The 12883-nt window shown below is 40.3% G+C and overlaps 1 protein-coding gene across 1 annotated transcript in view; it reads right to left on the bottom strand.

Moving 5' to 3' along the window:
• LOC133609926 (uncharacterized) overlaps window positions 1-12883 on the bottom strand; it is a 105072-nt gene that overhangs the window by 43508 nt on the left and 48681 nt on the right. The gene's annotated exons all lie outside the window — the stretch shown is intronic.

Raw genomic sequence — 12883 nt, 5'->3', positions numbered from 1 at the left:
TGTGGCGCATTATGAAGCCTAAAATAGCAGAAGGGAGACCCCCGGACTGTTGAACAACTTAAGCTGTACATCAAGCAAGAATGGGAAAGAATTCCACCTGAGAAGCTTCAAAAATGTGTCTCCTCAGTTCCCAAACCTTTACTGAGTGTTGTGAAAAGGAAAGGCCATGTAACACAGTGGTGAACATGCCCTTTCCCAACTACTTTGGCACGTGTTGCAGCCATGAAATTCTAAGTTAATTATAATTCGCAAAAAAAAATAAAGTTTATGACTTTGAACATCAAATATGTTGTCTTTGTAGCATATTCAACTGAATATGGCTTGAAAAGGATTTGCAAATCATTGTATTCCATTTATATTTACATCTAACACATGTTCCCAACTCATATGGAAACGGGGTTTGTATATAGCCCTAAATCACAAGTGTCTCAAAGGGCTGCACAAGCCACAACGACATCCTCGGTTCAAATCCCACATCAGGGCAAGGAAAAACTCAACCCAGTGGGATGACAATGAGAACCCCCCTCCTCTAGGGCGACCGGTGCAATGGACATTGAGTGGGTCTAACATAATACTGTGAAAGTCCAGTCCATAGTGGATCTAACATAATAGTGTGAGAATCCAGTCCATAGTGGATCTAACATAATAGTGAGAGTCCAGTCCATAGTGGATCTAACATAATAGTGTGAGAGTCCAGTCCATAGTGGATCTAACATAATAGTGAGAGTCCAGTCCATAGTGGATCTAACATAATAGTGAGAGTCCAGTCCATAGTGGATCTAACATAATAGTGTGAGAGTCCAGTCCATAGTGGATCTAACATAATAGTGAGAGTCCAGTCCATAGTGGATCTAACATAATAGTGAGAGTCCAGTCCATAGTGGATCTAACATAATAGTGTGAGAGTCCAGTCCATAGTGGATCTAACATAATAGTGAGAGTCCAGTCCATAGTGGATCTAACATAATAGTGTGAGAGTCCAGTCCATAGTGGATCTAACATAATAGTGAGAGTCCAGTCCATAGTGGATCTAACATAATAGTGAGAGTCCAGTCCATAGTGGATCTAACATAATAGTGAGAGTCCAGTCCATTGTGGATCTAACATAATAGTGTGAGAGTCCAGTCCATAGTGGATCTAACATAATAGTGAGAGTCCAGTCCATAGTGGATCTAACATAATAGTGAGAGTCCAGTCCATAGTGGATCTAACATAATAGCATACCTGCCAACTTTTGAAATCAGAAAATCCTAGTAGCCAGGGTCCAGGGGCCGCAGGCCCCGGTAGGTCCAGGACAAAGTCCTGGTGAGGGGTTCCTTCGCCCCCAGATGCAAAATGATTGATTGCATTCAGACAGGTTAAAATGTTACTAAAACCATCACTTTTCTATCAGTCACAGTGACTTTTCAAAACAAAAATATTACAGCAAAAATCATATGGGTTGATTGACATGTTTATTCTGTAAGCTAACTTCAATAGTTTGACATTATTTTGACAGTTAATGCCAGTTATCCTGTCAACCTTTCACAAGACTTCAATTTGTTCATTGAAAGTATAAACACTTTTTACAGTAAACAAATGGTAAAACAGTACTAAACAATTCCGTAAAAAAAAAAAATTGGTGTCATTATTAACTTTCTGTCCAAGCTTGTATAATCTACTGCCTTGTTCAATTGTAAAAAATATTCTGTGCCTAAAATTCACATTTCTATCACAATTATCATACTGTAAACATGGTAAGCTAACTTCATTAAAATTAATAGTCCTGTCAATAGCATGGAATTACAATTCAAATGTAGTTTTTTTGTAAACCTTTCAAAAGAATTCAAAATATGAAAAATTAATGAAAATGAATTGAAGCCATCAGACACTTGAAAAGTGGCACATCACATCTCTAATGTAATCATTTGAACTTTTCAACAGAAATAGCACTGCAAAAATATTAAGGACATACTTCTGTATTTTGGTAGTTATGCTGTCAACATTTAACAAGATTTCTTCAACTTGGACTTGAAAGCATAAATAGTATAAACACTTTTAACAGTACAACAGTACTAAACAATTCCAATAGATAACATTGGTGTCATTACCTTTTTGTTTGCTCAATTATTGCCTCCGTAAATAAAACTTCGGCATTTATCACATCCAAAGAATCTGTTTGGGCGACGAAAAACGTTGAAAGTTTTCCACTTGTATCGCTAGCAACGGCATTAGACTTGTGTTTTTTTGTCCCAACGTGGTCTTTTACATCGCTAATTCCTCCGTGTCCGATCGAAAAATCTTGTCTGCACAAGGTGCAATTCGCGTAGTTTTCACCCTTTTTGGAATGGATAATTATTCCCGGATAGGCTTTTGAATATTCTTCACGGAATGACTGCAGTTTTCTTTTCGGTTTAAGACTCGTTTGCCATTTTTCTCCGGCTGATTCCATGATCGTTCGCTCGCTTGGAAACAATGGCAACTGGTGCCTCGTGCTTGGCAGCGGTGCTATAAATAGCCTCGCGCATGTGTAACAGGTACGTTAGCTATTATAGTAGACGTTCTCAATATTTGGGCTAATCAGAAGTCTAGATTACGACTCGGAGAGAGTAGGACAGACACAATTAAATGCTTTAAATGATACTGGTGTTATTTAAATATGTACAGTGCAACAAATAGTGGACAGACATTGATAGGAATGGCCATTCAAAACAAAAGAAAAAAACAGCAAGGGTTCAGGTAATTCATAACAGGTAGTATCAAAAGTTCTTAAAAAGGTCATATGAGACTGATCGCAGTCCATATGCGCTTCAGAGTTCATACAGCCACACGGTTTGGGGTTGTGGGTATGGCAGTTTGTAGTGAGAGTTCAGTTTATGGGCAGGGTGTGTATGAGGTAGTGCAAAGGGCCGCAGAGCAATGAGGTGCGAGGCAAGGGGTTCGGCTATAAGCCGCCTACCGGCCCGACCAGAGCAGGTGGAGATCCTTGGGCTCAGGCTCGAGGCCTATCTACAGCTCGCCATCCAAGACTTAGGGACCTGGCCTGCGTAAGCACAGGACCCGAAGTTCAATCAATGTGCGCACATAAACATCAACATTAAGTCATCTATCGTTCGACCTTCAATAAATAAGTTACACTTATTATTATCATTACTAGCTATAATACTGCTAACATTAACAATATTTAAACAATCACATGCATGTATAAAATAAACACGACAGTACACAGTAGTGATGGGTCCGGCAACACCGATGCATCGGCGCATGCGTCGAGCTCATAGAGCGAAACCCTGTGTCGGTGCGCGTACCGCTTTTAGAAAGTCACGTGACCGATCATGAGCTGTTTTGGTCACGTGACCGATACGCCAACTGTGTCGCACTGACGCCTCCTCTGTGCCCTGTGAGCGGCTCTTTTCTACAGCCGGAGAAATAATAACTAAGAAGAGAAAGCGTCTAAAATTGAATACGTTAGAAAAACTGTTTTTTTTAAAATAAAAATGTGTAAAAAAAAAACAAAAACAAATTCCAGGTCCACAAGCATCCTCATTCACATCTCATCTCATCTCATTTATTCTTAGATTTCCATGTTATGATACATGTTCACATTATTTATTGACTGTATCTAAAAAAGACAAAAAATATATTTTTATTTAAATGAAGTTATGAAATAATCCTAAATGAAATACAATGACTTGGTTTATATTATTGTATATACTAGGGCAGTGGTTCTCAACCTTTTTTCAGCAATGTACCCCCTGTGAATTTTTTTTTAATTCAAGTACCCCCTAATCAGAGCAAAGCATTTTTGGTTGAAAAAAAAAAAAAGATAAAGAAATAAAATACAGCACTATGTCATCAGTTTCTGATTTATTAGATTGTATAACAGTGCAAAAATATTGCTCATTTGTAGTAGTCTTTCTTTAACTATTTGGAAAAAAAGATAAAAATAACTAAAAACTTGTTGAAAAATAAACAAGTGATTCAATTATTAATAAAGATTTCTACACATAGAAGTAATCATCAACTTAAAGTGCCCTCTTTGGGGATTGTAATAGAGATCCATCTGGATTCATCAACTTCATTCTAAACATTTCTTCACAAAAAAAATAAATCTTTAACATCAATATTTATGGAACATGTCCACAACAAATCTAGCTGTCAACACTGAATATTGCATTGTTGCATTTCTTTCCACACTTCTTTTTGACAGACATTTCAGTGACAAACCTGAGCTTGTGCTTCACTGAGTTTATGAACTTACATTCATATTTTGTTGAAGTATTATTCAATAAATATATTTATAAAGGATTTCTGAATTGTTGCTATTTTTAGAATATTTTAAAAAAAATCTCACGTACCCCTTGGCATACCTTCAAGTACCCCCAGGGGTACGCGTACCCCCATTTGAGAACCACTGTACTAGGTCATAAAATCAGTGTCAGTTGAGTCGGTCCATAGGTTGCCTGTAGGGATTTTTAATGTCCAGCAGATGTCAGTATTTAGTGACACAGTATCGACACAGTATCCAGGGCCGGCCCGTGGCATAGGCCGTATAGGCAAATGCTAAGGGCGCCGTCCATCAGGGGGCGCCACGCCAGTGCCACAAATGTTGGAGAAAAAAAAAAAAAGTTGGTACTATTATTTCTAAATACAAAAAATAATCCCACGTTAATTAAAATGCAAAGTAAAGCCTATTTAATAGAAATATTATTTGTTACAACATTACGCCCCCCCCCCCCGCCCCCTCCCTTCCCTTATCATGACTCTTTTTGGACATCACCACATCAAAAAATCAACACAAGATGTCAAAACGGCCAAAACTGTCAGGTGCCCAGGGAAGAAAAAAGAGAAAAGAAGAGGAGGAGAAATGAGAAAAAGACAGAGGTAGCTAATCAATAAATAGCTGGTTCTGTTTTAACGTCTGGTTAATATTGTGGAGGGGGCTAAATTGTTATGGAAAATAATAATGTAACGTTAGGTAATTACAGTACTCCCACCTTACATTCCTCAGGGACATTTGTATTAGATCTTTTAAGCAGGTGTTTTTGGTTTACATTGTTATTGCCTTCTGGTTAGCTAATGTTTGCCCTGCAGGTAATAGTCACTTTTCCACCCCTTTATATATTAGGTATAGTTGTAAGCCTAGTTGTTAAAGTGCACATCATTAATGTAAATTAAGCAATATGTATGTAAAAAATATTGTATTTCATATATTCATTTTTTATTTTTTGCATTCATTTATTTATTCATATTTTTTTAATCTTGTTAACTATTCTGATTGTTAATTTGCTTTCTTTAAGTAAAAAAAAGGTCAAAGACAAAGGTATTCGGTTTCTTGTGAGTATATACACTTCACTGCCGATGTGGGGGGGCGCCACCTAAAATCTTGCCTAGGGCGCCAGATTGGTTAGGGCCGGGCCTGACAGTATCAATACAGTTTTGCAATGTGTCGAAACGCTTCATGACGCCTCATCAACCCATCACTAGTACACAGTGTTGTCACTATGACGGGAGTAACATTAACAATAACAGTGACGTCACTATGACGGGAGTAACATGAACAATAACAGTGACGTCACTATGACGGGTGTAACCGCACACCAGCAGCAGTGTTCATTCATTGTCTTTACCATAGCATAAAAAGTGCAAATGGCCTTAAAACGCCACAATACTCAGTTACCATATGTAAATACTCAAAATAAAGACTCGACATAAATATAAATTCAATCGGATCAGAAACATTGGAGGAAACGGGATTAAAAGCCGATGCTAACCGCCCATAGGAAATACATGGGTACGGCTAGTCGCTACTATTAGCAAACAGATTCACTTACCAACTCGGCTTAATATCTTATCATCAACACACTCTCTCGTCGCAACACGTCCCTGATGTTCGGCACCTACAAGTTTACAATGAGTTGTAAAATGTTGGACGCTTGTTTTGACTTTAAAACATAGCGGCTTCATATGTCCCCAGGCTTAGCCACCGCACCTGGCAGCCATCTTGGAATGCTGGATTTTATAGAGCGTGATTGGCTGCAGCGGGTCACGTGAGCGCGTGTCTTAAACTCGCGAGATTAAACGTGGAAACGGCGCAGGTAATATGAGATGTCATGAGAGGAAATATGGCTTATTTCCCACCCGTGTTACACATGGCATTCGGAATGGCTCGATGGGAAGTTACAGGAAGCAGTGTCCATTGTCGTTGTTGTTACGCCATTTCCTGAATAAAACTTAAAAAAAAAAAAATGTTTTAATTAATGAAAAACCGTATTTTTTATCACTGCAACCGTAACCCGGAATAGGTTGATGAAAACCGTACTAATTACGGGAAAACCGGAGTAGTTGGCAGGTATGTAATAGTGAGAGTCCAGTCCATAGTGGATCTAACATAATAGTGAGAGTCCAGTCCATAGTGGATCTAACATAATAGTGAGAGTCCAGTCCATAGTGGATCTAACATAATAGTGAGAGTCCAGTCCATAGTGGATCTAACATAATAGTGAGAGTCCAGTCCATAGTGGATCTAACATAATAGTGAGAGTCCAGTCCATAGTGGATCTAACATAATAGTGAGAGTCCAGTCCATAGTGGATCTAACATAATAGTGAGAGTCCAGTCCATAGTGGATCTAACATAATAGTGAGAGTCCAGTCCATAGTGGATCCAACATAATAGTGAGAGTCCAGTCCATAGTGGATCTAACATAATAGTGAGAGTCCAGTCCATAGTGGATCTAACATAATAGTGAGAGTCCAGTCCATAGTGGATCTAACATAATAGTGAGAGTCCAGTCCATAGTGGATCTAACATAATAGTGTGAGAGTCCAGTCCATAGTGGATCTAACATAATAGTGAGAGTCCAGTCCATAGTGGATCTAACATAATAGTGAGAGTCCAGTCCATAGTGGATCTAACATAATAGTGAGAGTCCAGTCCATAGTGGATCTAACATAAGAGTGAGAGTCCAGTCCATAGTGGATCTAACATAATAGTGAGAGTCCAGTCCATAGTGGATCTAACATAATAGTGAGAGTCCAGTCCATAGTGGGTCTAACATAATAGTGAGAGTCCAGTCCATAGTGGATCTAACATAATAGTGTGAGAGTCCAGTCCATAGTGGATCTAACATAATAGTGAGAGTCCAGTCCATAGTGGATCTAACATAATAGTGAGAGTCCAGTCCATAGTGGATCTAACATAATAGTGAGAGTCCAGTCCATAGTGGATCTAACATAATAGTGAGAGTCCAGTCCATAGTGGATCTAACATAATAGTGAGAGTCCAGTCCATAGTGGATCTAACATAATAGTGAGAGTCCAGTCCATAGTGGATCTAACATAATAGTGAGAGTCCAGTCCATAGTGGATCTAACATAATAGTGAGAGTCCAGTCCATAGTGGATCCAACATAATAGTGAGAGTCCAGTCCATAGTGGATCTAACATAATAGTGAGAGTCCAGTCCATAGTGGATCTAACAAAATAGTGAGAGTCCAGTCCATAGTGGATCTAACATAATAGTGAGAGTCCAGTCCATAGTGGATCTAACATAATAGTGTGAGAGTCCAGTCCATAGTGGATCTAACATAATAGTGAGAGTCCAGTCCATAGTGGATCTAACATAATAGTGAGAGTCCAGTCCATAGTGGATCTAACATAATAGTGAGAGTCCAGTCCATAGTGGATCTAACATAATAGTGAGAGTCCAGTCCATAGTGGATCTAACATAATAGTGAGAGTCCAGTCCATAGTGGATCTAACATAATAGTGAGAGTCCAGTCCATAGTGGATCTAACATAATAGTGAGAGTCCAGTCCATAGTGGATCTAACATAATAGTGTGAGAGTCCAGTCCATAGTGGATCTAACATAATAGTGAGAGTCCAGTCCATAGTGGATCTAACATAATAGTGAGAGTCCAGTCCATAGTGGATCTAACATAATAGTGTGAGAGTCCAGTCCATAGTGGATCTAACATAATAGTGAGAGTCCAGTCCATAGTGGATCTAACATAATAGTGAGAGTCCAGTCCATAGTGGATCTAACATAATAGTGAGAGTCCAGTCCATAGTGGATCTAACATAATAGTGAGAGTCCAGTCCATAGTGGATCCAACATAATAGTGAGAGTCCAGTCCATAGTGGATCTAACATAATAGTGTGAGAGTCCAGTCCATAGTGGATCTAACATAATAGTGAGAGTCCAGTCCATAGTGGATCTAACATAATAGTGAGAGTCCAGTCCATAGTGGATCTAACATAATAGTGAGAGTCCAGTCCATAGTGGATCTAACATAATAGTGAGAGTCCAGTCCATAGTGGATCTAACATAATAGTGAGAGTCCAGTCCATAGTGGATCTAACATAATAGTGAGAGTCCAGTCCATAGTGGATCTAACATAATAGTGTGAGAGTCCAGTCCATAGTGGATCTAACATAATAGTGAGAGTCCAGTCCATAGTGGATCCAACATAATAGTGAGAGTCCAGTCCATAGTGGATCTAACATAATAGTGAGAGTCCAGTCCATAGTGAATCTAACATAATAGTGTGAGAGTCCAGTCCATAGTGGATCTAACATAATAGTGTGAGAGTCCAGTCCATAGTGGATCTAACATAATAGTGAGAGTCCAGTCTATAGTGAATCTAACATAATAGTGAGAGTCCAGTCCATAGTGGATCTAACATAATAGTGAGAGTCCAGTCCATAGTGGATCTAACATAATAGTGTGAGAGTCCAGTCCATAGTGGATCTAACATAATAGTGAGAGTCCAGTCTATAGTGGATCTAACATAATAGTGTGAGAGTCCAGTCCATAGTGGATCTAACATAATAGTGAGAATCCAGTCCATAGTGGATCTAACATAATAGTGTGAGAGTCCAGTCCATAGTGGATCTAACATGATAGTGAGAGTCCAGTCCATAGTGGATCTAACATAATAGTGAGAGTCCAGTCCATAGTGGATCTAACATAATAGTGAGAGTCCAGTCCATAGTGGATCTAACATAATAGTGTGAGAGTCCAGTCCATAATGGACCTAACATAATAGTGAGAGTCCAGTCCATAGTGGATCTAACATAATAGTGAGAGTCCAGTCCATAGTGGATCTAACATAATAGTGAGAGTCCAGTCCATAGTGGATCTAACATAATAGTGAGAGTCCAGTCTGTAGTGGATCTAACATAATAGTGAGAGTCCAGTCCATAGTGGATCTAACATAATAGTGAGAGTCCAGTCCATAGTGGATCTAACATAATAGTGTGAGAGTCCAGTCCATAGTGGGTCTAACATAATAGTGAGAGTCCAGTCCATAGTGGATCTAACATAATAGTGAGAGTCCAGTCCATAGTGGGGTTAGCAGGAGACCATCCCAAGTGGAGACGAGTCAGCAGCGCAGAGATGTCCTCAACCGATGCGCAGGCGAGCGGTCCACCCCGGGTCCCGACTCTGGACAGCCAGCACTTCCCCCCAGATCAACTGGTCTAAAAAGGGGGGCTATTTAAAGTCTAGAGTATACAAGTGAGTTTTAAGATGGGACTTAAATGCTTCTACTGAGGTAGCATCTCTAATTGTTACCGGGAGGGCATTCCATAGTACTGGAGCCCCAATAGAAAACGCTCTATAGCCCGCAGACTTTTTTGGGCTCTGGGAATCACTAATAAGCCGGAGTTCTTTGAAGGCAGATTTCTTGCCGGGACATATGGTACAATACAATCAGCAAGATAGGATGGAGCTAGACCGTGTAGTATTTTATACGTAAGTAGTAAAACCTTAAAGTCACATCTTAAGTGCACAAAAAGCCAGTGCAGGTGAGCCAGCATAGATATAGATATATATATGTATATATGCATGGGTATATATGTACATAGGTATATATGTATATATGTATATAAGGTATATACAGTATAGGCGTAATATGATCAAACTTTCTTGTTCTTGTCAAAAGTCTAGCAGCCGCATTTAGACTTAGACTTAGACTTAGACAAACTTTAATGATCCACAAGGGAAATTGTTCAACACGGTAGCTCAGTTACAATGATGGAAAGTGTAAGGATGGAAAGGACAATGCAGGTATAAATAGACTAATATAGCGATAAAAAATCTAACATATATACATAATATGTGGAGAGAATAATATATATACAGATATATTATATTATGTCTACAATATATACCAATGACCATGTAGAATATTACAGTATATGTGACAGCAGCAGCATAAAATAGAGAGTAGATCCAGCAGGAAATAGGAAATAGACATTATAAAGAAATAGAAGAAGCTAACATGTCAGGTGTCAGGTAATAGACAGATGTCATCTATTGCTGTATGGCCAGTGTTTTATACAGCTGGATGGAGTGTGGAATGAAGGAGTTGTTGAATGGCACAGTGCGGGAAGGAAGTTGAAGGAGCCTGTTGGAGTATGAACTCCGCTGTCCCTTCCATAGTAACTATACACGATGCTAGCTTTGATCATGACAGTCTTTTGAAAGTCATACACTACAGTGGTTTTTTAAATATCCCTTGCCCGGATGTGGGATCAGGTCCAAGGAGGTCGTTATGGTTTGAGAAGCCCTTTGAGGCATTTGTGATTGAAGGTGTGTATAAATACAGTATGATAGTAGGAAAGGTGGGGTCGTATAGTTCACTTCACAATTGCTCCATGTTTTGACAATTGTAGGCTACTTTTTATTAAGCACAATTCATACACAAGGTCATTCAAATTGCTTTGCAGAAAATGACAAGACAAACTATTCATAAAAACAAAGGAATCATCATAATTAATGTACATCATGAAATGATAAATCATTATTAATCACAAACATTGTGGTGTAATCATCCATGCCTTTTGTCTCCAACATGTTAGACTACTGTCTTGGTCTTCTCACTGGGCTCTCTAAACCAGCTGTGAAGCAGCTGCAGTACATCCACAATGCTGCTGCTTGAATCCTGACTAGAAGCAGGAAATACGGCCATATTAGTCATAAAAATGGACTTAAAGGCCTACTGAAAGCCACTACTGGCAACCACGCAGTCTGATAGTTTATATATCAATGATGACATCTTAACATTGCAACACATGCCAATACGGCCGGGTTAACTTATAAAGTGCAATTTTAAATTTCCCGGGAAACTTCCGGCTGAAAACGTTTCGGTATGATGACGTTTGCGCGTGACGTGACGGGTTGAAGCAGACATTTTGGAATAGCACGGTGGCCAGCTTAAGTCGTCTGTTTTCACCACATAATTCCACAGTATTCTGGACATCTGTGTTGGTGAATCTTTTGCAATTTGTTCAATGAACAATGGAGACTGCAAAGAAGAAAGCTGTAGGTGGGATCGTGTATTAGCGGCGGCTGCAGCAACACAACCAGGAGGACTTTGACTTGGATAGCAGACGTGCTACCGTGACTACAGCTTTGGCTTCCAAACATTTGATCGCTTGCCCGTACGTGCGTGGCGCTATGTGCATGTCACGTACGTAACTTTGGGGAAATATATGTTTCTTGCCGACTCTGATGGCGGCCGGGGTGTCGTCAAAAGCTACAACGCCGTCCGCCGCCGCGCTGCTGTCTTCACCTATCTGGGTTGACTTCCTCCGTCTCCGGGCCGCCGACCGCACCGATGATCGGGTGAAGTCCTTCGTCGCGCCGTCAATCGCTGGAACGCAGGTGAGCACGGGTGTTGATGAGCAGATGAGGGATGGCGTAGGTGGAGAGCTAATGTTTTTAGCATAGCTCTGTCGAGGTCCCGTAGCTCAGTTAGCTTCAATGGCGTCGTTAGCAACAGCATTGCTAGGCTTCGCCAGGCGGCACAGCATTAACCGTGTGGTTACAGGTCCAGAGTTTGGTAGTATTGTTGATATTCTGTCTATCCTTCCAGTCAGGGGCTTATTTCTTCTGTTTCTATCTGCAGTTAAAGGGAAACATTATCAGCAGACCTATGTAAGCGTCAATATATACCTTGATGTTGCAGAAAAAAGACCACATATTTTTTTAACCGATTTCCGAACTTTAAATGAGTGAATTTTGGCGAATTAAACGCTTTTCTATTATTCGCTCTCGGAGCGAATAATACAATGTGACGTCACATCGGGAAGCAATCCGCCATTTTCTCAAACACATTACAAACACCGAGTCAAAACAGCTCTGTTATTTTCCGTTTTTTCGACTGTTTTCCGTACCTTGGAGACATCATGCCTCGTCAGTGTGTTGTCGGAGGGTGTAACAACACCAACAGGGACGGATTCAAGTTGCACCAGTGGCCCAAAGATGCCAAAGTGGCAAGAAATTGGACGTTTGTTCCGCACACTTTACCCACGAAAGCTATGCTACGACAGAGATGGCAAGAATGTGTGGATATCCTGCGACACTCAAAGCAGATGCATTTCCAACCATAAAGTCAAAGAAATCTGCCGCCAGACCCCCATTGAATCTGCCGGAGTGTGTGAGCAATTCAGGGACAAAGGACCTCGCGAGCACGGCAAGCAATGGCGGCAGTTTGTTCCCGCAGACGAGCGAGCTAAACCCCCTGGATGTCTTGGCTCACACCGTCCCTTATGCCACCGAAGATGATCAAGAGAAGAATATCGACCCTAGCATCCCTGGCCTGCTGACATCAACTGCAAAACTGGACAGATCAGCTTTCAGGAAAAGATAGCGGATGAGGGTATGTCTACAGAATATATTAATTGATGAAAACTGGGCTGTCTGCACTGTGCATGTTGTTGCCAAATGTATTTCATATGCTGTAAACCTAGTTCATAGTTGTTAGTTTCCTTTAATGCCAAACAAACACATACCAATCGTTGGTTAGAAGGCGATCGCCGAATTCGTCCTCGCTTTCTCCCGTGTCGCTGGCTGTCGTGTCGTTTTCGTGGGTTTCGCTTGCATATGGTTCAAACCG

Source organism: Nerophis lumbriciformis, linkage group LG07, assembly GCF_033978685.3.
Source record: "Nerophis lumbriciformis linkage group LG07, RoL_Nlum_v2.1, whole genome shotgun sequence".
Taxonomy (NCBI): Eukaryota; Metazoa; Chordata; class Actinopteri; order Syngnathiformes; family Syngnathidae; genus Nerophis; species Nerophis lumbriciformis.
Note: the sequence above shows the minus strand (reverse complement) of the source record. Positions and strands in the feature narration are given on the sequence as shown.